This window comes from Ptiloglossa arizonensis, chromosome 2 (assembly GCF_051014685.1).
Source record: "Ptiloglossa arizonensis isolate GNS036 chromosome 2, iyPtiAriz1_principal, whole genome shotgun sequence".
Lineage (NCBI taxonomy): Eukaryota > Metazoa > Arthropoda > Insecta > Hymenoptera > Colletidae > Ptiloglossa > Ptiloglossa arizonensis.
The window spans coordinates 6,821,134-6,846,188 of record NC_135049.1 but is presented as its reverse complement, the minus strand read 5'-3'; the positions used below and the strand labels follow the sequence as shown (position 1 = coordinate 6,846,188).

At 36.5% G+C, this 25,055-nt stretch overlaps 1 protein-coding gene across 4 annotated transcripts in view; it reads left to right on the top strand.

The window, feature by feature from the left end:
• The window catches only part of LOC143154849 (uncharacterized), a 575,162-nt gene that overhangs the window by 83,532 nt on the left and 466,575 nt on the right, over nt 1-25,055 (top strand). The window contains exon 1 of one of the 4 annotated variants that reach the window (XM_076326868.1): nt 8,661-8,676. The exons of 2 other annotated variants lie outside the window; for them this stretch is intronic. The gene's annotated coding sequence lies outside the window, so the exon portion shown is untranslated. Of the gene's footprint in view, nt 1-8,660; nt 8,677-18,175; nt 18,543-25,055 lie in introns of those variants that run through there. One more of the 4 variants, XM_076326867.1, reaches the window with a different exon arrangement.

Here is a 25,055-nt window from a genome sequence, read left to right as displayed (position 1 = left end):
TCGCTTTGAAATTGTATACATATTATTTTTTGATCGAGAGTTACAATCAAAAAATAAAAAAATAAAAATAGAAAAAGCTTGACAAAAATTTTTGACCCCTTCAGGGCTACCCTAATGTACACAGAGGCGTACAACTTATTGTGTCGTGTCACGTATTCCAAGCACCAAGAAATGTTAGTTTTCCTAATATAAAAAGTACTTAATACTGCTTCTAAAACGGTGGAACATATTTGTATTAAAATTTATGTAAGTCTTAGAAATTTCCAAATTTTCACTCAAACGCAGCACGGTTTCCCACTGTCCAAACGTTCTAAAATTTTGTACATATTATTTTTTTATCAAGTGTCACGATTAAAAAATAAAAGAATAAAAATAGAAAAAGCTCGACAAAAATTTTTGACCGCTTCAGCACCACCCTAATGTACATACAGGCGTACAATTGTCTCGTATCACGTGTTCCAAGCACCGAGAAATGCGAGTTTTCCTCCAAGTAAACAAATACTTCCGCAGAAGTAATGAAATCATTTAATAGGTGTATCTCCGTCCGGTAACTTTCGCGCTTCAATATTCCTGTCGTATCAAAGGTAAGCCGCGAAATTCGATCATCACCGATATCCCGGTAAAACAGGGAGTTGGTTTTTTCGTTTTATTAGCGGGAAGCTCCTATGCATAGCAGTCCAGAAGTTCGCCGGCGAAGAAAAGTCGCTAGTCATTCGTCTGCCGATGTCGGTACTTTCGGTCAGCTTTAAAACTTCTTTGGTGATAGTTTGTCGAACACCGTGAGAACAAGCAAAGGGTGTTTGAGGTTCTTTCCTTGGCAACTTCGACTCCGAGCTGCCATTGCGGAAAAACGGATAAATGAATTGCTTTCGCGTTGGAAGGTGCTTGTGACATTTTATTGTGGGGCACCACAGTCATTATGCAGTTTTGTATTCTGTTTTACTCATTTGCATTGAGAAGCATAATGCCTCGAGGTACCGGTATTACCGACCGTTGAATAATTAGCAATCAACTGGCTCTTTAAAATTTATTCGTGTCAGTAATATAAATATATCTCGAACAATCTACGACATTGTACTCACGAGGAGAATTACGCAATGTGTTATGCATCGATTGGAACGATGTTTTGTACCTTAGTTTGATAGTTGTTCATTCAGGTACTATCAATGTATCTGACGAGTGTTTACACCTCCGCTCTAGTTTACACAAATTGGCTCTCCTATTATCGCACACATTATCGTACACATTATAATTACGGGGTCATTGATTAGTGCTATGTCAGGCTTATTTAGGATTACTTCTATTATTTTTTCCCTGGAATCTGTTCTTGCAGAAATCTATAAGATATCGTGGCTATTGAAATTGCTGAAAATTATGAACTGTTTAGGTAATTGGGATGTGATGTTTTCAATTTCTTCTAAGGAAAATGAATAACTGTTTTGTAGTAAAGATTGTGTATGCAAATTCTTTTCAGTATGAGACAAATTACAACCACAGCTTCCAAGTTTGTCATTACAATAATTGTTTTGCAATTGATTGCACCAATTATGAAGGTCACCACTTCTTTGCTGACGTGACTCATATTGAACCTATTTTTCCATACTTTTTGGTATCTTTTTAATTCTGTACATTGATTTTTTTTTAGTGGATTTTCTGGACAGGTAGAATAAACAGAGACTTTTCGTAGATAATTCTTTTTAGATTAGCGTACCAGTAATGGAAACTGTTTATATTCCATTGGATTATAGGGTTAGATGTCATTCTCTCTCTCTAGCTAGTTACTTAGATAACAAAATGTCCAAACATTAATATATCGAAGTGATTATAATTTTTTTAATACTTATATGTATGTATTTACGTAAAATTATTATGATTTCTTCACTGGTCGAAAATGGTTACCGCGCATAATCACTATAAATAAATACATAGATCACTAGTACAATTTTTCAAGTTCCACGACAAGTGCAGACTGAGGTACTTCTTATTGTTAACATAAACAGATCGATTTTTTTTCTATGGAAACATTCTGATATGAAAAACTATTCGAAAAAGAAATTGCTTGATTTGGAAGAATAAGTATTTCGCTTAACGGATTATGTTTTTCAAAGGTTGTACTTTCCGAGATATCGATTTTTCAAACGGAAATACATACATTTATAAATATGAAAAGTTATAATATTTACTTCGTAGTAAGAAACTCGAGTTGCACGATCTTGACTAATTGCAAGTGCTGTTATATAATTGTGTGTAGTACCTTCGCTAGGCTGTGTGAGTTTGTTGCAGTATGCAACTCGATGGATCACTCGTTCTGAAGTTTAACGTAAACTTTTCTCTACGAGTTGCAGGCGAACGAATTGGGTCATTTATGTAAACTTATGTAAAAGGAAATTCTGTGACGAGAACAATATATACTGTTTCGCGTGAGACGTTCGCACGATTTCATCTTAAATAAATATTATCCTCTTTGAGGATGAATTTTCTGTTCGAATGAAACAAAAATTCGAACTGATATCGACTCGCGATATTTATCAATGTCGTGATGACGTTGCCGTGTTATTTCACACAGAAATGTAACAATGAATATTTCTTTACTGTTTAAGAAGTTATTGCCACTCTACGACACTTAAAAAAAAAAGTCAAAACAAAGGGTACATGTTGATTTAATGTGATTCGAGTTTAATTATATTTTAAATAATATTATTCAAGACGAAGTAACTTCTGAAAGACAATTATTTTCTATTCCTTCTATTACCCTATTCCGTATTTACCTAGATAACAATTTTTGAACACATCTGCATATTCCTTTTTAGTAATTAAAAAAGGAGAATATTTTAAGTGGCAACGAAACGATTGCATAACATTATTCTTTTTTACAAATTCAAATACAGCGTAAGAAAAAAAGAACCGACCATCACTAGGCTACCGATCAACCGATGAATATAATCTTTGTTTAATATTTTATACAAAACGACAAAGTTTCAATAAAGTCGGTATGCAACACGTCATGTGGTCTCTCTCAATGGACAATTGACACCGAGAATGTCATATTTCTCAGATCGCTGCACAATTTGCCGATTGTTCTCCAATCGGTGATCCAACAATAAGTAACTAACGCGGATCGTTCCGTGTCGAATGAATCAGTGGAATATTTCCGTTCTTAATGTAAATGGGTTAAACACAGATAAGTTAATTGAAAGAGTTTAGGATCCGTAATGTCGTTGAACTGGTCTGCGACGAAGATGGCTGGCTGGATCATGTTATCTAGATCCGAAAAGTCGGATAGTCCATTATCATTGCGGAAACTTAAATGAATTATCTTTTCAACTGGAGGTTATCTTTATAGGCTGTTGAGGGGTCATTATAACAGGAGCCCGGAATAATTTTCGAAAGATGCAAAACGTGGAAGAGTTCGTAAAGCTGACGTTCCGGTAATTAGATTCAACGGTGCAAAAGGGCAACCGTGCGGCTTGACAGCGAACTTGCTCTGATCCATTTCAATGAGCGATTATAAAATCCGTCTACAGAGCATACAGAAAGTTCCGCGCTCACCGTATTTTGCAATTATTATTTTCATTTACATAGTAACCGACTTCGATAAAGTGGTCCATTCTCCTGAGCGATCATTCAGTTACGAATGAAACTATACAGGAATTATGCGTTACAAAGCAGCAAATGTTTAATCATTTCACTTGACGTTTATGTAAATGGAAGAGTGCATTCATTGTTATACTCTCAAATGAGAATACACATGCAACCTGGACACCATTTGTACCAATGTGTCCATGGAATTTATATTTACGATGATAGAGTAACAGACATCATTTGGATACTATCAAAATTATCAAAAAAAGTTCACATTATAATTAATTAAAACCGGTTCTTTTATTGTTTTTTCAATCTATATTTGACACCAGTGCTAGGTTGTGAAATAGAAAATTACAGTATTGAACTATTAGAAATTTAAATTCAGGGGAAGGGATAACTAGGGTGCAGGGTCGAAGAGTCAGGTCATTAGTTTACGTTTAAAATTTATTAAGATACTAAAATGCATTATTCGGAGAGTAAAATAAAATAGAAACATTACAAATATTAATTTGAAGTTGAAATTGAGACAATAGAATGTAGAATGGTCTTAACCAGCGGGGACGTGTCCTTGACCAGTCAAGATTCTTGAACACGAGAATAGTTGTGTACTATTCGAGTAAGCGAGAGTGAGGTTCCAAATGCGCATGCGTAACCCGAGGATGTAATCAGTGCAGAGTCCTACTTCCCTTCACTTCCCATTCTGAGTCTTAGGTGCTGTAAGGTACCACACTTTGTTGTCATCCCTATCGGAATTTTGGATTATAGGTGCGATTAAACAATAGCTCGATAATTCTATTTTGTGAATAAATCAAACCTTATTAATATTCCGGAACGTATATCTTCTGTGTGCGTTCTTCACGAGATCGGCTTTTGGACTAACTTTGAATCGCAGTTCGTCGTAACAACAAACAAATTCTTACTTTGTTTAATAAACATCACGTATTCGTAGAATAGAATCTTCTAGAAGATTCTAGAAATACATTCTATGTATACACATGCATATGCATGTACACACATTCGTTTATACATATAATAGGTTGTTTAATAGGTCGTTCGATAAAACTTATTGAACAAATTATTACTGTGCAATCTTTGCCTTGTATATATTTGTACGAAACAATCATCTTGAAATGTAGATCGTACGACGTTTCATTTGACTCTATCGTGAAAAAATCAACATTTGCAATTACTACTCATTTCTAAATTCTTCGATCTATTTTTCAGTTTGGCAAGACTTGTGAGCACATATTTGAATTTGTTCTTATATATACAATTTTTGGTGACACCACCCCATAGATAATTAGTTACGTTAAAGAAATTTGTATTCTTCTTTAAACCTAACGCGATCCTCGGGTCTTTTCCGACCCATCGCGTTCTCGCAATATATCGTTTTCCTATAACGAAAGCTCCTATATTTACTTAGATCCTTTTTACTGCGTTACAAAATAAAAAATATGTCTTCTGTACGTACCAGACATTTCTGAAGAAACACTGAACGTACTATCGAACGAAAGAAAGTTTCAGGGTTAAACTTAATTTTATTTTTTTCATTATTTACTTTAATCTCAATTTACCAAAAATGCACTAAAAGTGGCTGTAATATTTTCAGTCTTCGAGTTTGATTATTTCTTGATTCTCGAAGATAACCACATTTACGAGGAATAAAATATTTTTACTTTTCAATTTTTCTTAAATACTTACGATTAAATACTATCCACCGATGTGTTCTATACCGAATCCCCTATGAATCATTTGATCCTGATGGCACGATAGCATGGAAAAATGAAGGAAGCACCTTTGACTTCGATGTTCTCCCCAGCCCCTGAGTGCTACGCCACTGTATCACCGGATCTTTCGCTCGTGAGCCGTAAAGCATTAAAAATAATACATAATTATTCACGGTTCATTTCGTTTTCCCATTTCCTATTTGCCCTGTGCCCTCCCTCCCCACCCCCTTACCCCCTGTTCCCTTCTGTCAACAGGCTCGCCATCAGTGGCAGCTTGTCCCGAACAGAGACGACGGAACGAGCGAGAAAAAGAGATGCAACGAGGGTGGAGGGTGGAGGAAGCTGGGTGCGCTTGTCCGCAGGCTTGTTTCTGCGCTTTGAGCATGCATTCTGTCCTACCGCGAACATGGGCGAGTTAACCAGCTCGCGACTATCGCGAAAATAACACCGCGGAAATCCGTTTGAGCGGAAACGGGTCGTCATTCCATCGATCCAATCTGCTTCGTCTCTTTTTGTCTCCTCCTCCGATTTTTTTAGAGCTTCTTTTTTTCACCGGGTCTTCTCGTTTGGAGAGATAAATCCGACTCGAATGAAGCTACTTGATTTATACCGAGATAGCTCGATCGTGTACAAATATATTCTTGATAGAAATCCGTCCGGTTCATCCGGCACGCGATTTCGAGTAATTGCAGATAATTTTATTATACCGACACTCGAGTTCTTTTTCTGCTGTTTTGTTGATTAGCTTTCCAGACACCCAGATCGGTTACTTACATTGTTGATGTTTTAGTGAAAATTTGTATCGATCGAAGCTTTAAATGATACAGAGACGAGACGATGTTTCATTGAATTAAGGGTTGTTAAGAGGTTTGCCTAACTCGAAAATCGATCGAACAAAATGATTCTTTTTACATTTTATTTTAAGTTTCAATTTTTGAAAATAATTGTACTGAAAGGATTACGATGAAATTCGAAATATCGGCAGTTTTATAGAATTTTGAACCATTCTTAGATTCGACGGAAAATTTTAAACCTTTTTTTTCAGAATGACATTTTCGAAGTGCTTGGTATATTTCGAAATCCAATGAAACGATTGACTCGAAATTTGACACAAGTATAAAGTTAAATATCTCTCTACCACGTGAAATAAAATAAACTCAATATTCGTCAAAGTTTTTTGCTTTGTGTCTAAAGAAGCATCGAAATTTTGTAAGAAGGTCAAATCTTTTCTGTAAGTGGCTGTAATATTTTTAGTCTTCGAGTTCTATTATTTCCTTGATTTTCGAAGTTAACCACATTTACGAGGAATAAAATATTTTTACTTTTTAATTTTTCTTGTCTGTTTCGGATAACACCAACGAGAGTTCTAATGTGAAACAGTTACATATGTACAATGAGCAGCAATGTATTAATTTATCAAAATCAATTGCGTATACTTGCCAAACATTCCTGTAACTTGGAAAAATTAATATATGAAGAAAGTTCGAAATTATACAATTCCAATGATGGTAGTAGATTACAATTTTCCTTAATTGTTCTCTACTCTGTCACTCTGTCATATTGACACACGATCAGGATTGAACTGTGACTACTTCACAGAAAATACTCCACTAAGAATACAATCTTTCATTCGTTGAAGATTCTGCAGAAAATAGATATCATCCTGAACGAATTCTTGGCAGATAATCTTGAGTGGTGCTGTTGGATCAACGCTCGTGTGATCACTGATAATCCTGTACTCTATGTAAACACCAGCCAGTGTTCCGAACAGCAACTGTTCAGAACAATTGTACAAGTAAAAATTCGAAGGCTTCTGAATTTAGGTGATCTTGATAGGTAACGTTGGGTGGGGCTGCTAGATCAACGATCACGTGATCACTGATAATCCTGTACACTGTATAAAAACTACCCAGTGTTCCGAACAGTGTCGAAATCGCGGTGGCTACATTTCCGTCGAAGGTCGAGGTCGAATTGCTCGTGATAAGTCGCTGGGTGAAATAATAGGAACGTATGCAGGCATTATCAGCGCAATTTTCCGTGGCCGGTGCGTTGAAGTATCGTTTCTAGATGTCGTTAAGTCGAGTTATCTGCACACGAATAATTCCACGCCGGCGCCGGGAGGGAGCGCGGCACTTGGTGCACTACATTTCACTATCTCCATCATAGCTCGCTGCCGTACAAACACGTGGAGCGGGAAAAGCTCCAGTGTACACGGTGTGTATACATATACACCGGGACGCGGGGGTTGGATATATCTTATGCAGCCGCTCCGTGGTACGCCCATTATCTGAGATCGCTACTTATGGCTAGACACGATCTCCCGACGCTCCTCAATTTTTCTCCGATAACCTTTATATCTCGTACTCTAATAAATTCCGATTTGGGTCATCGATGCGTCGGTGCATCCACGGTTGCGCGTACGGTGAACGTATTCAGGGGTTGGGCGATTGGAACTTCTGAGCAAATAGTGATATGTCTTTAGCAGTCCCTTTGCAGATGGTATTAAAAGCTGAGGATGGGAAAGGACGAGGGTATCTGAATGTACATTATAATTGAATATATTGGGGTATAAAGCTGGTTGGGAAAATGTTGATCACAGGGTTAAATAGACGTTTCAAGCAAGAGACCCTGAGGCATTAATTAACCCTACGCTGATGGGCGAGGTTCTTGTTATTAGGTGCGTTTACAAACCTCAATACGAGTCGTTGCTAGGTATAGGTGACCCTAATTGCTTCTCTAGTTTACTTCTGTTCGTTGCTAAGACCAGATTCGTCTTAGGTCTGCGAAGTTCGGATCATGGGAGGTAATAGAAGTCTTTAAAGAGCCATTCTTTTCAGAGAAAGAAGGTGTCAATACACCAACAACTGTTAAGTGGATAAAAGCTGGGGTTCATTCAAAGACAGTCAAACGAATCTAAAAGACGACGATCTTTATAGGTAACCAAACATTCCGGTTATAAACAATATTGCGAGTTTCCTGTACCCTTCTCCCATACATGACCATCGACATTGTTGAATTAAAGATGTATAGATACAATAAGAAATTCAACTTTGGCCAAAGTAAGAGTTTTGGGTAATATCCTGCTTTGAAGAAACATTTGTCGTGGATCATTTTAACACGTGTGATTGAGATTGAAAATCATAATTGTAACATCGAGAATCTATAAATGTGCAACCAAGAGGAAACTTATTAAAACTAAACATGTTTCGTCGGTGCAAGTTTTTGTAATACTTTAGAGTTGTTTTATGAGACTTCTTAAATAATGTAAAACTGTATCGTATATTTATATTGCAATATTTTACTTCTTTCAGGTGAGTGTCCAGCGAACCCAACGTGTTTTGTACGAAGAACTATGCGATACTTTGTATGTATAATCCTCTGTTTATTAATATACCTTCGCTGTATTATCGTAATTTGAGTCGGGCATTAATCATGTCCCAGAGCTTCTATACTAATTCGCTGGTACCGATGGAGCGCATTAAACGCCCCTGTACAATAAATTCCTAATACAATCGGCGGCATGTTATATGAACCAGTGAACCGATTAAAGTTCGTTGTATACTATGCGTGCAATATTCGCGAATTAGAACGGTTAAATGAGTACTTCGCGGCCTTTGCCTGATTATTAACTCGTCTAGAACGAACCGATGGCGCGAGAATATATATAATAATATTGTAATATTTACGGAACAAGACTGAGAATATCCATCATGACAATGGAATGAACGTTTCTGAAGAAATTTTATGAGGTAACTGCCACAGCTTTGATGTCATATTAAATATGTAATTTCACGATGTTATTGCGAATACTTAACGAATGCTAGAACAAACACGTCTAAGAAGAGAGATTTAACTTGCTCCGCTTAGATTCGTTGGAGAACATCTGTAAAAGATGTTTCTTGGGACGAGTAAAATTTTGTTTGTACTACTTTTTTTATGTTTTTATTATATAAATGTAAGAGTCCAAATACATGATATAAAAATGGATAAATGAAGTATCTGTAATACATAAGAGGTGAAGTACAGTTAAAATGTTGTTACTGAATCGTAACTTTTAAAGTTTTAAATATGGTTTAGATTCATTGGAGAACATCCGTAGAAGATGCTTCTTGGGATGAGTAAAATTTCGTTTATATTACTTTTTTAATGTTTTTATTACGTAAGAGTACAAATACATGATATAAAAATGAATAAACGAAATATCTGTAATACATAGGAGGTGAAGTGCAGTTAAAATGCTGTTACCGAATCCTAACTTTTAAAGTTTTAAATATGGCTTCAAACGAAGTTTAGAATCCTTTAGGAGCGCAGCGGGGTGAAATATATTCAGAATTAGGGATTCTGAACAGGAATATACATTATGGTCATAAGTTTAATACAACCCATCGGAAACAGGTTGTTTTCAAGGATATATGATTTCTTATAGAGTTGAAGTGTTTTATTTTCTATTTATTAAAGCATCTAAACTTATTTTCTATTGGTACTATTTCAGGTATTTCGTCTATTATTTGTTCAAATGTAACTTCTGGTATTTGGTTAACATTTTAGGACATGTTTGTTTTCCAAAATTAATAAGTGACTGACCTCGTCTGAAACTGTCTCGATCGATACGTATGTGCATAAGGTTTTTGTTTAACCTAGATAAGAACCTCTAATGAATCATATACTGTTACACTACGTATAAGACGATATCATAGTATTATGCAATATACAGTTCAATTGTCAATTGTTAATAGATACAGTAAAAATGATAAGAGTAGTTGCATTTGATTGCATTTAAAATATAATAGTGATGTCATATGCACAATAAATATGTTACAAATATGAAGCTTATAAATAGCTCATGATGCAGTCAAGGAAAGGAAGATCCCTCGTATAAGCATGAAACAAACTCCACTCGATTTTATAACAATAATTGATGTTGGAGATAACGAAAACCTTTGGTAAAACTTTAAAGAAAATTGCATAGTATGGTACAAACCTATGAAGAATCTAAAGAGTCAAAATACATTGCGAGTTCAAGTGTCTCTGATCATTAACATTGATAATATGATATGTTGCAGACGAGAAAACACATTTCCAACATTTCTTCAATCATTGTAGCATTGTTCGTATATAAATGTATTATGGTGATGTTTACTTTGTGACTTCATCCACGTTTATAAATAGGAATAATAGCTAGCCCATAATGAGATTCTTAAATTGAAACTCAGTCGTGTAGATATGCGTGCAAAGGATCTTCAAGATCAATTGTTTCGGTAAAGAAGTCTTTGTACTAAATAAATTTCATTCAATTATTTAAACTTTGTACGACGGGCCTTAGAATTTGGATTTATGGACGACAAATATCCTCCTGTTTAAGTTGGACCGTTTACACGACAAAAGTATAGAAATACAAAAAGAAATTTGGGCAAATTTTTAACTCGCACATTGTGTATGATTAGAAATAGTTTTCGTGTCTTTAAGTATCCATAACTTAATAGTGCTTAATGTGGTAGTATAATTCATTAGAGAAACAAAGCAATAATTGTTTCGCATCAAAAGTTTTGTATCGTAAAAACACATGTCAAATTCAATTGGATCGATTGTTTGAAAGAAATTCATAATAGATTACAAGCTTAATTTTCTTCGAACGTTCTCGATTGTATTTTCTTAAGCTACATTTATAGACTATAATGCAAATGCTAAACGATATACAAAAGGAATACAGGAGGTAATAATATTTTATAATTATATTCGGAACAGACAATAATTTGTATAATCGTAATTTACTACGTGTAAATTTTCTTTAGGAATTCAACTATGTTTACCGAATATAAATATAAAATATTATTATTTTTATATGTTTATATACATATTATTCAAGGTATGCGAAAAGACTTTATCGAAAAGGTTCGAATAAAAATTAAAATTACTACTACTATTAATTTCTATAGTTATTCCAAATTATTCGATTCATCCTACACTAATATTGACGATGAGACCCTAACTGTGTATATTTGATGTTGCTGTAAAATATCAAATTCTTCGATAATTTTAGAATCTTCGACCGTTTATCGAAACTCCGCTAACATTGAAAGTATTTAGAACAAATATGGCGGTACTTGATGGTTTATTGAGAAACTTGCGCATATTAAAAATCCTTAGCGACGCATTATTGAATGCTTCTAAACAGACTCGTCGGTCTAACCGGATATTCGTAACTCCCGTCTCTACCCGCTCGTAAAGGATGTTATAAAATTCCAGAAGGAAGTTATGCGTGTGTCTAAAAAGCGTTATTAGGTCGACTTTATAGCAGGTAGCAGCGTTGAAGGAAGTTTCAGGCGTTTCTTTAAACTTACTTTCGGCATGCTCGGCTGTGCAAACGTGTTCGCAAACTCAATCGGGAATTCTCAATGCACAGTAGACATCTTTAAGGGGAAATTGGCGCGGCGTTGAAGCCTCTTAACTCGTCTACGTGCCGCTATGAATCGAACCTTTTTTAAATATCATCGCATGGAAGGATGCGACGAGACAACATCGACTGCGAGTGATTATATCTTTCAATTGCATAATTATTGAAAACAGTACCTACCACGAATTCTTGTGCAAGAATTCTTGTGCAAAGAACAAGTAGACACTGTCGTTGGATTAATGTTGATCGGTGCTACGGTAATTCCCGCTTTTAGGTGACAAAATTGGAACCGTCAGTTCACTTGAAAAAGGGGTACGTAACGACTTTTATCTCGAGCGGAGGCTGAATGTTGCGTATACCTTCGGGCGAGAAAAGTGAACGAGATATACCGAGAATGAGCGAGATGGAGAAACAATGAGCGAGTATCGCATTACATGCGCACAGTTGCCGTAACTTTAATCTATATATATATATTCTAGCGCGTTCAATACAAAATTTGTTACGCGTATTAAAATTTATTTGAATATTATCTTAATTTGTGTAGCTAATAAACATCAATTTTGGTACTTAATGGGTGAATGTAATGCCGCCCGTGTATCGAATTGTCAACCACTAATGCAAAATAAACATTTTTGTAAAATGTAAAATAATTATTCAACAGGAACTCGAGCATTTTGTTCTTTATTACTTTTTTTATTTATTATTTTACTTACTTTATTATTTTTTTTCCAGTAAGGAAATAAAGAATCAGTTTAAATACAAATAGAAAAAGTATGTTCAAGAATTTATAACAAGTTAAACAAATTAGAAAATTTTCTGTTCGAAAGTATTAAATATAATACATTGAAGATAAATATTTACCAAAAAACGATCCTCTGCTTATTGAACGGTATATACAAAAGTACGTCAAATATTATTTGTTTAACGTGTTATACATTCTTCGATATAATTTTTCTCGTCGTATTTTAAACTACCTCTTTCTTCCACTATTGAAGACCAGAACATAAATGATTGTTAAATTTACAACGGTGTTACAAAAATGCAGTTAAAAATATACAAATTTGAATTTTCATAAATGGATAAAATTTGGTCTCGTCTAAGACATAGTACACGTGAACGCTAATGAGGACGATACTCGGTTGTTCATGAATTTGAAGAACGATAAGAAGCAGAAACACAATTTCACCGTGTCGCTTTAATTTATCTGTTATAAAGTATTCAAGAATTACACAATATTCCAACCGTGATATTTTTCATAGCTTCAATAATATTGCAGTATCTCCTTTAACCCTTTCTGTCGCCATGAATGAAGGCACTAAAAGAAATTACGAGCGAGGGGCATGTTGTTTTAACATTTATATTGCTCGACGGTAATTGTCTTTTTAACTTTCGTACGGTAGTTGAGTTCACGACTCGGCGAAGGTCCAGGAAAGGACACGGTGCAATTTCGCAAGCGATTTGCGAAGGCGCGGAACACGTTTAAACATTTCTCGAATGGCTGACTGCGAGAGTAGTAGGAACCACTTTAGGCTGGCCGTGCCCCGTAGTGACGCACGCCAATGACATATGTCATTGTTTGTACCTACGACACGTACGTGTTGAACGTGAGAACGTGCGAGTATCGAAAGAAGTATATTGTTCCACGTGAAGTTCCTTCGAAGGAAAAAGTTTTTCGTGTTACCGTCAACCAGTTTCCTTTTCTTTGGTCGAATCGTACGCGTTGTAACACGGAAACACTAAACGCTTCGATTACTCGTGAAAGACGTTTTTCAAGGAAAATTTGATTTCGTTATTTCGTAGTGTTCTACGAAATATTTAGCTGACTTCGTCAAGGACCGAACGACGCAACGATACCGATATTTGTCTTGTTATTGGTTCAAATGACTTTGCGGATCCTTTTTTACTCAAATGTGTATTTGGAGCTTTATTATAATTACTAATTGGAGAATTTGAAATATTACTTTTGTTTGACTTTTTTTAGGGTAAAATAAAGTTTCTAGAGATTTTTAATCGGTCGGTCACCTCTTTGAAAAATTCTATAATATGTAGTATTCTGTTCATATAGTAACGTATAACAGGAAAGATTAGAAGTAGCAGAACTTAATTTCTTCAGAGGTGGATTATTTCATTCAAAATGAACAAAAATCCAAATTGTTGTTGATCGATAAAATGTATCTATCTTACGGCAATATTGCCATGTTATATCGTTGGAAAATTTGATTTTTAATATTTATTATCAATTTTAGTGGTTACATCCCTTTTGTAATATTTAAATTAAATTAGAAATGAAATTACACCTTTGTATCAATATCTGTGAAGAAGTTAAGGTACGAAAGAGGCGTCCATAGAAGAACGTCAAAGAATAGTGGACGTGTACTATTGAGTAAAATCAAAGCAATAATTAAAAATGGGGATACTTTCCTCAGAAGTGCAGGGAAATAATGCAGATAATGTAGCGCTCTAATGACTAGTAATCAACAGGGATGCTAGCTACCAACCGAACACAATTAAGTGACCTGTTAAAAATCTATGATTGGTAATCGATGGTCAGTAACGGGAGTACCTTAAATAGGTAATAATCAGGTACATCAGGTAACAAGTACCAGTGTTAGTGTAGATCTACGGGTCAGAGGTATATAGTTGATCCTTGCAATATGATTGCCTCGAAATTTATAAATCCTTGATAATGTAGTCTGAGCTTCGAACTGTTGAAATAAATTTAGTTTTACAGAGTCTGAAGTAAATAAATACTTTCAACTTGTATTAGCTAAAAGACTGATTATCTAGGCCTCGAGTGTAATCTACAAACTTACGAGTTTCGTTTAATGTAACCTCGATTTAGAGACCCATTGAATGTTTAAAAATACATAAAAAAAATACATCAAATTATAAGAAACTGCTAAAAAGTTTACATTAATCATGAGTTATTTTTCAATAATAAATAGTGACTAACAGTCTCTATGAAATCTTCTTTCTATAAATTAAAAGTTAAAAAGATGAAAATGATAATGGGCATAGAGTAATCACAGTGTATATACCTTAATTTCACGATTATAAAATAAACTAACATTTCGTCTAGATTTTGTTGGTAAACCATAATGAAAGAAGTTGTATATAGTATATAGGGTGTCCCATGAAGTACTCAACAATCATCATATGTTTAGCAGGTTATGAACAAAGAATATCATATAGACTATAAATCAATTTCGTTTCGTTAGTCAATTGTATCGAAAATAAAATATTGAACATACTGTAAAACAATAATTTCGATGTATTTACTATCTTCTATTTTTGGTTTTATATTAAATTTACAAACATTAATCAAATTATCGACCTTCCATTTGTTGTCATAATATCTACGTAAAGAGTTGTTTAGTTGGATTCGAGAGCAGGGATAAGTAGTTCCCAATGATGAAGTCAAAGCTTGTATATGGTATTTGAGCCATGTTTCACTCTTCATTTGGTACGAAATAATCCTATAGTGTATATGACATTTTTTATTCAGAATGACCTGCGAAACATGCGGGCGACGTTTGTTGAATACCTCCCTGGACACACTGTATCATTAGTACATTTGTTCTATTTGACCTCGTTTACGAGTTACAGGCATTTTTGTGTTTTAATAATTCTCATTATGAACTGAGCTGATATAACTGATTCCACCTGGCTGTTTACCATCAACTTTATACATATCTTGTATGTGACCTTACTAACGGTTTGTAAATATTAATTTATAATTAAGTAGAATGTCGACTATTGGAATTAATAAAGATAAATGTCATTTTCAATAAACAAATTTTCATATAATCCATCGATAGAGACGAAAGTAAAAAAATCGGTCATTTGAGAAGCAGATAGAAATTGTGCTATCGAATATAGTTACGATATTAAATTCAAACTCAATCATTGTCAGAGCAGATAGGAAGGGTTATCCTATCAAGAATTTCTCCCAGTCTTATCTCCCCGTAAATAATAGACATTTTTAAAATCAGTATTTCGATTAATCGACATTCTAGTAATCAATATTCTACTAACATTTATAAATCACATCAGTCTATTTCCTAGTCAAAAGAAGCACGTATCTAACCTTTCCAACACGGATCTATGATAATATTTATTCGAAGCGATAATGGTAAATTATACAAAATGCAGAAGTATCAGATGCACATTTATTGTATGGTCTTGGTACTTGTAACGTTGTTATGGCAAGGCACTTGTACCGAGAATGTTTTCTTACTACTACACTGTCGAATATTGATCAAGTTTGTTGTTCGGATACGCGATCAGGAGTCATCCCCACCACTGTTTGGGTTCGTTGCTAATTATTTACGAATTGAATTACACGAATTATTGGAAGACGTTCCACACGAAATTGTGCATTATAAGTTGATCTGTGATGTTTGCTAGTGTTAAACGATGCACATATCTAATTGTATCGATCGCATAACTAATTTGTACACTTCCTATTACTTAACCTTTCCACTGCTAAATTATTTAGTCAGTGATAGAAGAAACCTCTGTGCTGAATTAATTTCACAATTTCTTTTTTCATATATATACTTATAAACGTACATGAAAATTGAATAAAGCAGTGAAAAATCGAACAGAATTGCCTTCTAAAGCAAAAAGTTTATGCCTAGTCTTTTCTGTAATTTGAGCATTCAGTATACTCGAGTGCAGTACTTAAAAGGTTAAAGTCTGTGGTTTGGACTACAGCGCGTCCTTGACTTACGGAGTTAATTCGTCGTAAACCTCTTTGCGTAAGTCGAATACTGAACAATCCGAATTGTACAAATGTATGTACTGTAAGAAAAAAGAAACATTATTTCTGGATTAAAAAGAATGTAATACCATGAATAATAGAATGGATATTGTGACGATTTATTTTTATTTTCTCGCAAACCTTACAAAGGCTGAGTAAAACGTCTCGTCTAATATATAATATTTATACATTTCTCAATTTCTTCTATAACTGTATTCTTTCTTTCTCTCTACACTAGATTTGACGTACAATCTGAATTTCAAAAGTCACGAAATTTGAATTTTAAAGTATTCGATGTTGCAGAGATATATGCATCTGTATGGAGATATCGATAGCCATTAGAATAAAAAAATGAGAAAAAATTATCCGGAGTTTGTTAAAATTGTAAATTAAAAACCAATAAATTTAACGAACGTTATTACAGTATATCGATAAGTATATTTAATAAGCGAGGGACAGATAATATCGAAAGTTCGAGTATCTAATTTTAAATCGACAGTATTTCGGTGTTCCTCGATGTATAACGTTTTTAGAACGAGCCTTTACTTCTAATTTTGGTGATGTTCCTTCAAAGCAATGCGACCAATTTGACACTTCCAGCTATTTTTGTCGTTCCAAGCTCCTGTTCTCAGTTTTCTCGAAGTCTGACCTATTGCACATTATAATACTACTTGCAATCGAAACAGTTGATTTTACAGACAAAATCAGAACAAAAGGTAGTTTGTGGTTAGTTTCTGGTAGACCCTGTTCGTTTGAAAATATTGGTTTTTGTAAGAAGTTATTATTGGGTCGTTAGGAAAGTCACTTTGTTTTCCAAAATGGAGAATATATAATTTAGTAAAATGTTTATACACTCTAAAAAAATCGTGTTTCATTTTCACCAAAAAAAAAAAAAAACGAAACGATTAGTTTACAATTGGAGCGTGGTGTACGGTCTAGAACAGGTCGAAGAAGTTGTATACAGTCATAATCACCAAATATGAGATAGATAATTGTTATTTACGAATAAATTGGTGTAGTGAAACTAATAGGTTCGCGCCTATATTTACTAACACGTAAACATACGATATTCGTACACATTGCCGTAAAAATTGTTTGCCTTTTAATACTTTACGAGCCATTAGGATGATTAGAAAACTGTACTCGTCGAAGTAACAATTTATCGAGCGTGTTCTCCATAGTTCTCGCGCTCGATGAACTTTTTGCGGGAAAAGAAGAAGAGCACACCGTGCACAAAGGAGTTAATTCTACCACTTTAATTTTATACATATCCCGAAAGGATTATCCGGTTTTCCGTTTACCATGCTTGTCGCCGCACCCTGTCTTCCGTCGAACACGCGCCGTACATTACGCCAAACACTATTTCACCCGGCGGCAGTGGCGGTGGTGGCGGTAGCGGCGGCGGCGGCGGTGGCGGCGGTGGCGGCGACGACGACGGCACAAAGGAGCATCGTAACTCATTATTAACATTAAATCTTCCCCCTTTACGTTGATACATCCTCGAATGCGTCCCTTTTCGAAAAACTGCGCCGGAAAAGGCACTCCGGCCTTTGTTGGGAACACTACCTTTCCCGAAGCATTGTACGGCCGTGATTGGTGGGGGGTGGTGTGTCTGGGGTAGTACGCCTGCGCAGCCGGTGGGGTTGGTCGCGTTGCCTGCCGAGTCTCCGTCCCGGCGTCATCGGCAGTTATCGGCGAACCGCGATTCAATCCTCGTCGTTTTGAGCCGCGCGGACAGTGTCGCCGGCGAGATGTAAGTAACGCGACTGACAGAACCGACATACACACTTTGAAACGTGGTGTCGCAATCACGAGAGGTTACACACTCCAGGCAGGTTCACAGACTGCCCGTGGATCCTTGGATACTCGTTGGTCACAAAAATTGTGCTGTGTGTCACGGATCTGTTCTACTTACGGTTTTTTTGGTTTTGCGTTTCCTGGTGACCCATCGATCCCCGCGCTCTCGGGACTTCAACCAAAGGGACATACCTTGAAAACCGTGGTGTCTCCGTTTCCGTAACGGGTTCCGGTCGCTGTGCAACGGAATCGTCCTCGCGAGTTGTCCACGAACGAGGTACGTGTTTCTATCGGTGTCGTCTCGATGATTTTCGAACAGAAGCTCGACGAGATCGGGTTTTAGTACCATGTTCGGCGGGATCCTCGATACCAATCGATGATCGTGCCTTCCTCTCGCGTGAACCGGGAAACTTATCGTCCAACCGGTACAATTTAGCTCCGAGTTAAGTGGCGGGTGTGCCCCGCACACTATTCGTTTGAAATTTCGCGCAATTAGGGAAAAACGTGACTCGAGCGGCCGCGTTCTCGCGGAGTCATTACGATCGCGAGTAATCATCGAACACGCACGAATACCAGACCTCGTTCCACTTGCCTGGACAGACACCGGTGAAATAGAAGTTTAACAATTGACGATTGTTTACACGATCCCGTGCATTGTCTTTCGTTTCGTTCAGAATCATCGGACGTGTTCGCTCAAACATGCTTCGAGTTATTCGTGACACTTAATACGGTACTAGGAACGACGAGTCATTCGATCAATGCTGGTTAATTGAACCGGTTCGTTCGAATCTTCTCATCTTTCGGTCGCTGAAATTTTTCCCGAGGCTGAAGCACGCGAATGGCTTCGCATTCGACGAGCCTATTCGCGAAGAAAGGGAGACCGCGAAACGGGTCGGTGTAATCTTGCGGAAGCAGCCCCAGTACGCGATTATTACCACGACAGCACCTTTCATAAGATTGCATTGGGCTCCGTTTGTGACCGCAAACATCCGCGTTGAATAGCGTCCCAGGTAACTCGAGCTTGTTTCAACCGAACCAGTCCGCGAATTCTGAATGTCTTTAGTGTCCCTGTGTGTTTTGCAATGCACATACACTGGTAATTCTTTGTCGGTGTTGGCTGTCTGTTTACGTCACCGTGGATCGGACGAACGTTCTGGAAACGGCTATTGCTGTCACTGTGTGCAATGTGTCGAGATAGGATAGGAATCATGGCTAACCTCGGTGTCGCTCATAGAGACATTTGTAAACATTTCCTGGATCGATAGGTGTGGAAAAAGTTCGGTGCATTTACATCGAAGTAAACGGAAAATCGTAACAATTGATTCATTTCGCGATTGCATTTGGACGGAATCTTCATTTCTTTAGATACATTTAGTTCGATGATAGCCGATGTCAAGGTTGACGGGGTCGAGAGTTCTATGTGGCGAAAATGGATAAGAATAGTTGTTAACTACTGTTGTAAACATCGAGTAGACCGATAGACGACGTAAACAGTCGATTTTTTTGTTAGAAAATACTACGGATGATGTCAATTTGTTAGAAACGATTACGCGACGATCTCTGACAATTGATGACACGTTTCTTGATTTATTTACAATAACTGAGCCCAAGGTTAACACTGCCAAAATTCAATTTACCGAACTAGAATAGACATTAAGGTTATTTTTGATATCGGAACGTTCACCAGACTGATAGGCGAAGTAATGTTTTTATAAACAATTTACGCGCGAATTTTTCTATCGATGGTCGTCAGTAATACTTCGATATTGACGATTCGATTTCGCGGTATCTTCGTTTCTTGGTACTAACAGCTACTGATAAGGCTGACATTATTCAATGTCGAGATTGACTAAGTAGACGCGGTAGAGAAGCATCGGTGCTCTTCTTAGAAGGAAGAACAGATTGAATCAATTTACCATGAACGATTAGGGCTTTTCGTGAAGACCTGACAGCGATGTCTAGGGACTGATGATTTTAACAATACACGATGCTTTGTAAGCGAATCTATTAGACCATAATAATCCGTGCCACGACTGTCTCAGAATTTGGTACATCAAGCTAGAATTCGTGTGAAAGTTATCTTTGGCGTCAGAGTGATTGTTACGAAGATCGCCGAAAATCATTCACTGGTAAACGATCAGTGTTGTTCGTCCCTGTGTCGATTAGCAACGCCTAGCAATTGACGATCAGATTTCACGGTATCTTCGTTTCTTAATGGAACCTGTACGCGGTTAGTGTTGACGAGCCAGTTGCTGTCAAATCAATTATGTTCACTTTACTAGTTTCGACGAGCAAAATGGCAATCAAGTCACGGGCAAACACTTTGCACGTGAAACGATTCGCCTCAAAGAACTTGTTTGACTCGTTTGTTAACATGAAATATCATTGTTCTCGGCGGGGGCACTAATTATGAAGGTTAATATTTGCGACCGCTCTAACGGGCGCAATGAACGCTAATGTTTTGACCATGTTTCTGGTTTATACGGTGCCGCTTGTGCAGTCGAACGGAGCATAGTTTGCGAAATATAGCCGAGTTGCGGCATCGGTATGGCTGATATTACAGTCCGTAATGTACTGACCATCCCGTACCAGCGCGGTATTTCTCAAAACTTTGAAGCGGTTTGTGGTTACAGTTGAATTGCTTCATTAGATCTTACTTGTGCGAAACTAAAGCTATCCGGTTCCAATCCCTTACAGTGTTCCCTTCCTTTGTGAGATTTCCTCGGTATCGGTTTCAGTCTTCGAATCGTAAAAGGTACGTACTCACCGAAATGGAATTTTTCGGTTTTAAGCTTTCTTTGACTGTGAGAATCGTACACGCGGTTCGGGACGTTGCGTTGGCGACGTTTATTAGAAACGAAATACGCGGAGGGAAACACGAAGACGAATTGTGAGCAAAGGAAGGCGGCGTTTCCGGTCGTCGGAATGAACTTTCGTTACGAATTCACATTTTCAAGCAATTTTCATGAGAACGCCGTGAAAAGACCCTCTCTCTCGTTCCTTGCTACTCGATGTAGCGTGAATGCTGATCGTACAGCAGCGTGGTGAAAATTACTTCTTGGAAAGCATATTAGCATTTATTAATATTCATTGCGAATCGCTCATTAGGCGTCATTCTTAAAACACTGCTTAGCACAGGAACACACGTTTTGTGTATTATTGCAGAGTTTCCTGCAATTTTCAGACAAGTTGAAAAACGAATGATTCTTTATCGAAGATCGAGTATTCTACGGCACGTGGTTATATTCTATTCAGATAAAGGTAATTGAACGAAAATTGTTCAGTAGTTTGCGATTGTGTGTCAGAATATTAAACGACGAGGTACTTTTTACTTATTTTTCGCCAGTGTACAATCGTCATTTTACTTTCTCCACTTTACGTATCATAATTGTTTTCTTCTTTTTAAAAACGTGCAAAATTAATAAATTTAAATTTCTGCCAAGGACTCGCAGCCAACGTAAATTTTTGGTTTATTAATCAATAAAGGTAGTAGAGATTTTATTTGCCCCTTTAGCGAGATCCATATGCTACTAATTGTAGATTGAAATACAAATACGAAAACTAATTGAAAAGTAATTTGTTTTCCACTTCTGTATTGTAAATCGCGATGAACGATATTTTAATTGGAACCGAAAACATTGTCTCTACTTCAGTGCCGTTAATTACTTCCTGGCTTCCTTTCATTTGCTTTGATCGAAGATATGGGATGTTTGCAACAAAAATATATATTACAGTCGTATATTGAATCAGTGTATTTGAATACAAAGCGGTCCTTCCATAACGAGTTGATTTTTTTCAATAATCGTCGTGGTGTTTACGAGATTAAAAGTTACTCAAATATTAAAATATTAATATAATTTTATCGGTTCAATTACATAGATTTTCACAAGGGACAATACCGTGGCGACTTTATGCAATTGATATTAATTAGAAAATTCCGTTTAAACTGCTTTTTCAAGGAAGAATTTTATTTTGTAGTTTCAACGAATATCGAAAACGGCGAAAAATCGAGTAAACGGTTAATCAAAGAATTTTTAATCTTGATCTACAGCTAACTTTGGTAAATAACATTGTTTGCAACTTTTGAAATGCTTAAACAATTATTATGTCTTAATTATAGAAGATCTTTGATATTTCTAGTGGACTATTGAACAAAAAAGTTTTTTAATCATTTACGCAATTACACTATTTATACATGTATCAACGATGTATAGTGAATATACGAAATCGAGCAAATATATTGAAATGAGTTTCATGAAATTGATCTTCGAATTATTGCCTAATGTACACAAACTGTCTAGAATTAATCTCAGTAAATCAAGTTTTTTGATCATTCTTACTATCGCAATGGAACAATACTATGGATAGTTATTTGTAGAAACAATTGTATAAACGAAATCTTTAAATTCCTCGATTTTAACCTTGTGGAATTTTCAAGTATCTTTGAGTATCTAAAACTGCGATTTTCAACTACTGTGAAGCAAAGGAGATTATACCGTACCTCGAGTGTTTGCCAATAAAGCTAATTATCCGTTGCATTTTTATTTTCAACGGTTTCTAAAATTGTTAGTGTAATAATAATTCACGATTAATTATAGACAACAACCACAGTTTTTTCCCTTAAACTGTGCCGTAAGCTTAAAAGAAGTTTAAAAATACTTATATGGAATCTATAAAGGTATGGAACCTTAATGGTTGAAACAAGTGGAATAAAATAGATTCTAAATCTTAATTGAACTAATTAAACTAGACTCAACTAAAGTAAATTGTGTTGTTCGGTAATTTGTAAAAATCATAATTTACCTACGTAATGTCAATTTTGTCTACTTTTGAGAATTTAGAATGAAAGCATAGCAATTTTTGAAAGAAGATGATATCAAATGTTGGATCTATCTCCGGTGAATTATGTCGCTTCTTTCATTTAAGTTTTGCAACATAATAGTGGTTGATTTTAAACGTCGTGCAAGTACAGTAGAATCTCCATTATCCAATCTAGTAAGAAGACAGCTGTACGATTAAATGAATTTTCGGATAATAGAACGATTAGAAAAATAACAACAATGAATAAACAATACAAACGATTTATTTAAACGCTTATGAATTTACTTTTGGTTTGTAAATTTCAGAAATTTTTTTAATGTAACATTAATTAACAAAATTTTTTTAATGCAAACCATCCAAATCCTTTTTCTGATACCATGGATGCTTAAAAAGTTTCTAATGGAAACATTTTCATAGCCACCATTGTACAAGTCTTCTCTCCTCTCAAACTGTGAATGCTATTTGAAATCTGTCAATTGTTCCGATGCTATTACTATTTGTTTGAAATTCTTCCATCAAATTCTCCTTTTATCATTATGAATGAATATTTCGACGAAATAAGTCCATATTTCGTAACCTATAAGAACATACTATATTCGGAATAATAAAACCATTTCTATAATAGGAAGTTCGTGTAATGGTCTCTGAACTGTAGTAAAATGTAGGAAAAGAATTGTTCCATGGAAGGATTTTCGGCTCGTAATTCAGCAGCGATCGTAGCGTTCAATATTCATACCTCAGACATTCGAACGATAAATCCGCTAATAACAGCAAACCGGCATTAAATTCCGCGCGAACGAATCAGCCGGGTACAGGCGAGTCGATACAACGTATCGGCTGCTAATTGAATACAGCTCCGGTCCGCGTAACTTTAATAACATCAACACCGACGCAAACAGTAAGCGACGGCTAAATTAACCGGCGGGTGGTTTCTCTCGCGACTGGGCGGACTCGTAACGACGCCCGGTAACCATCATTAACGTCCTTAATGAAAGAGGGTGAATCGCTAAATATGGATACGCTGGGAGTAGAGGCTTCTAAGTCGAAACGAGAGAATGCTGAAGGAGCAAGAGAAAAGCAGGAGAGGTCGGCCGGTGGAGTGGTCTAGTGCAGTAGTGGAAAAGAGGCTCGCAAGGGCAAAGAAAAGAAAAGGCGGAGGGAAATTTCGCGAAGAAGAGAAAGGGTTGCTCTGGATGTCTCTGGCTGCCTGGACGTCTCCTACCCTCTCTCTCTCTCTCTCTCTCTCTCTCTTTCTCTTTCTCTCGTTCTCTCTGTCTCTGTTGCACTCATCTCGGGCGTCCGTGTGCTCGATCTTTCTCTTCGGCAACCTTACCCCAAAGCACCCTCTCTCTAGTCTCCGGGGTCAATGTCTGCTGGCGCGGCAACCTTGCTTGCCTCGTTGCTTGACGGTGGCGCTCCGCAATTGGAATCCTGCGCGTGGTACGCTGCTCGCGGCTCGCACCGGGCGGTTGGGTAACTTTATGCAACGACTAGCATATACGTGTCCTTAAATTTCGGGATTTTGAATGGGCGTCGAGAACAGGCGATTCGCGGAAGGCGTTCCAGTTCGATCGTTGTTGTCAACGGATTTCACATTATCGCGTTCACGGGAGTAAGGTTTCGTTGTAAGGGACGTCCGATACCGCGGACTTTGAGATTTTTTTATGGGTTTCGGGTCACGGAATTTGAACAATTCGGGAAACCGAAATTCAAAGTTCGATATTCGTTGCTTTCTTTGGTAATTATGGTTCGTTGATTCGCGACATGTAAGTTCTAGTAAAGAAAATTCTGATCGGTTTATTAACGGCGAAAATATGTTTGGTCACCGATTTAAACAATTCGGGAAACCGAAATTCAAAGTTCGATATTCGTTGCTTTCTTTCGTAATTATGGTTCGTTGATTCGCGACATGTAAGTTCTAGTAAATAAAATTTTGATCGGTTTATTAACGGCGAAAATAAGTTCGGTC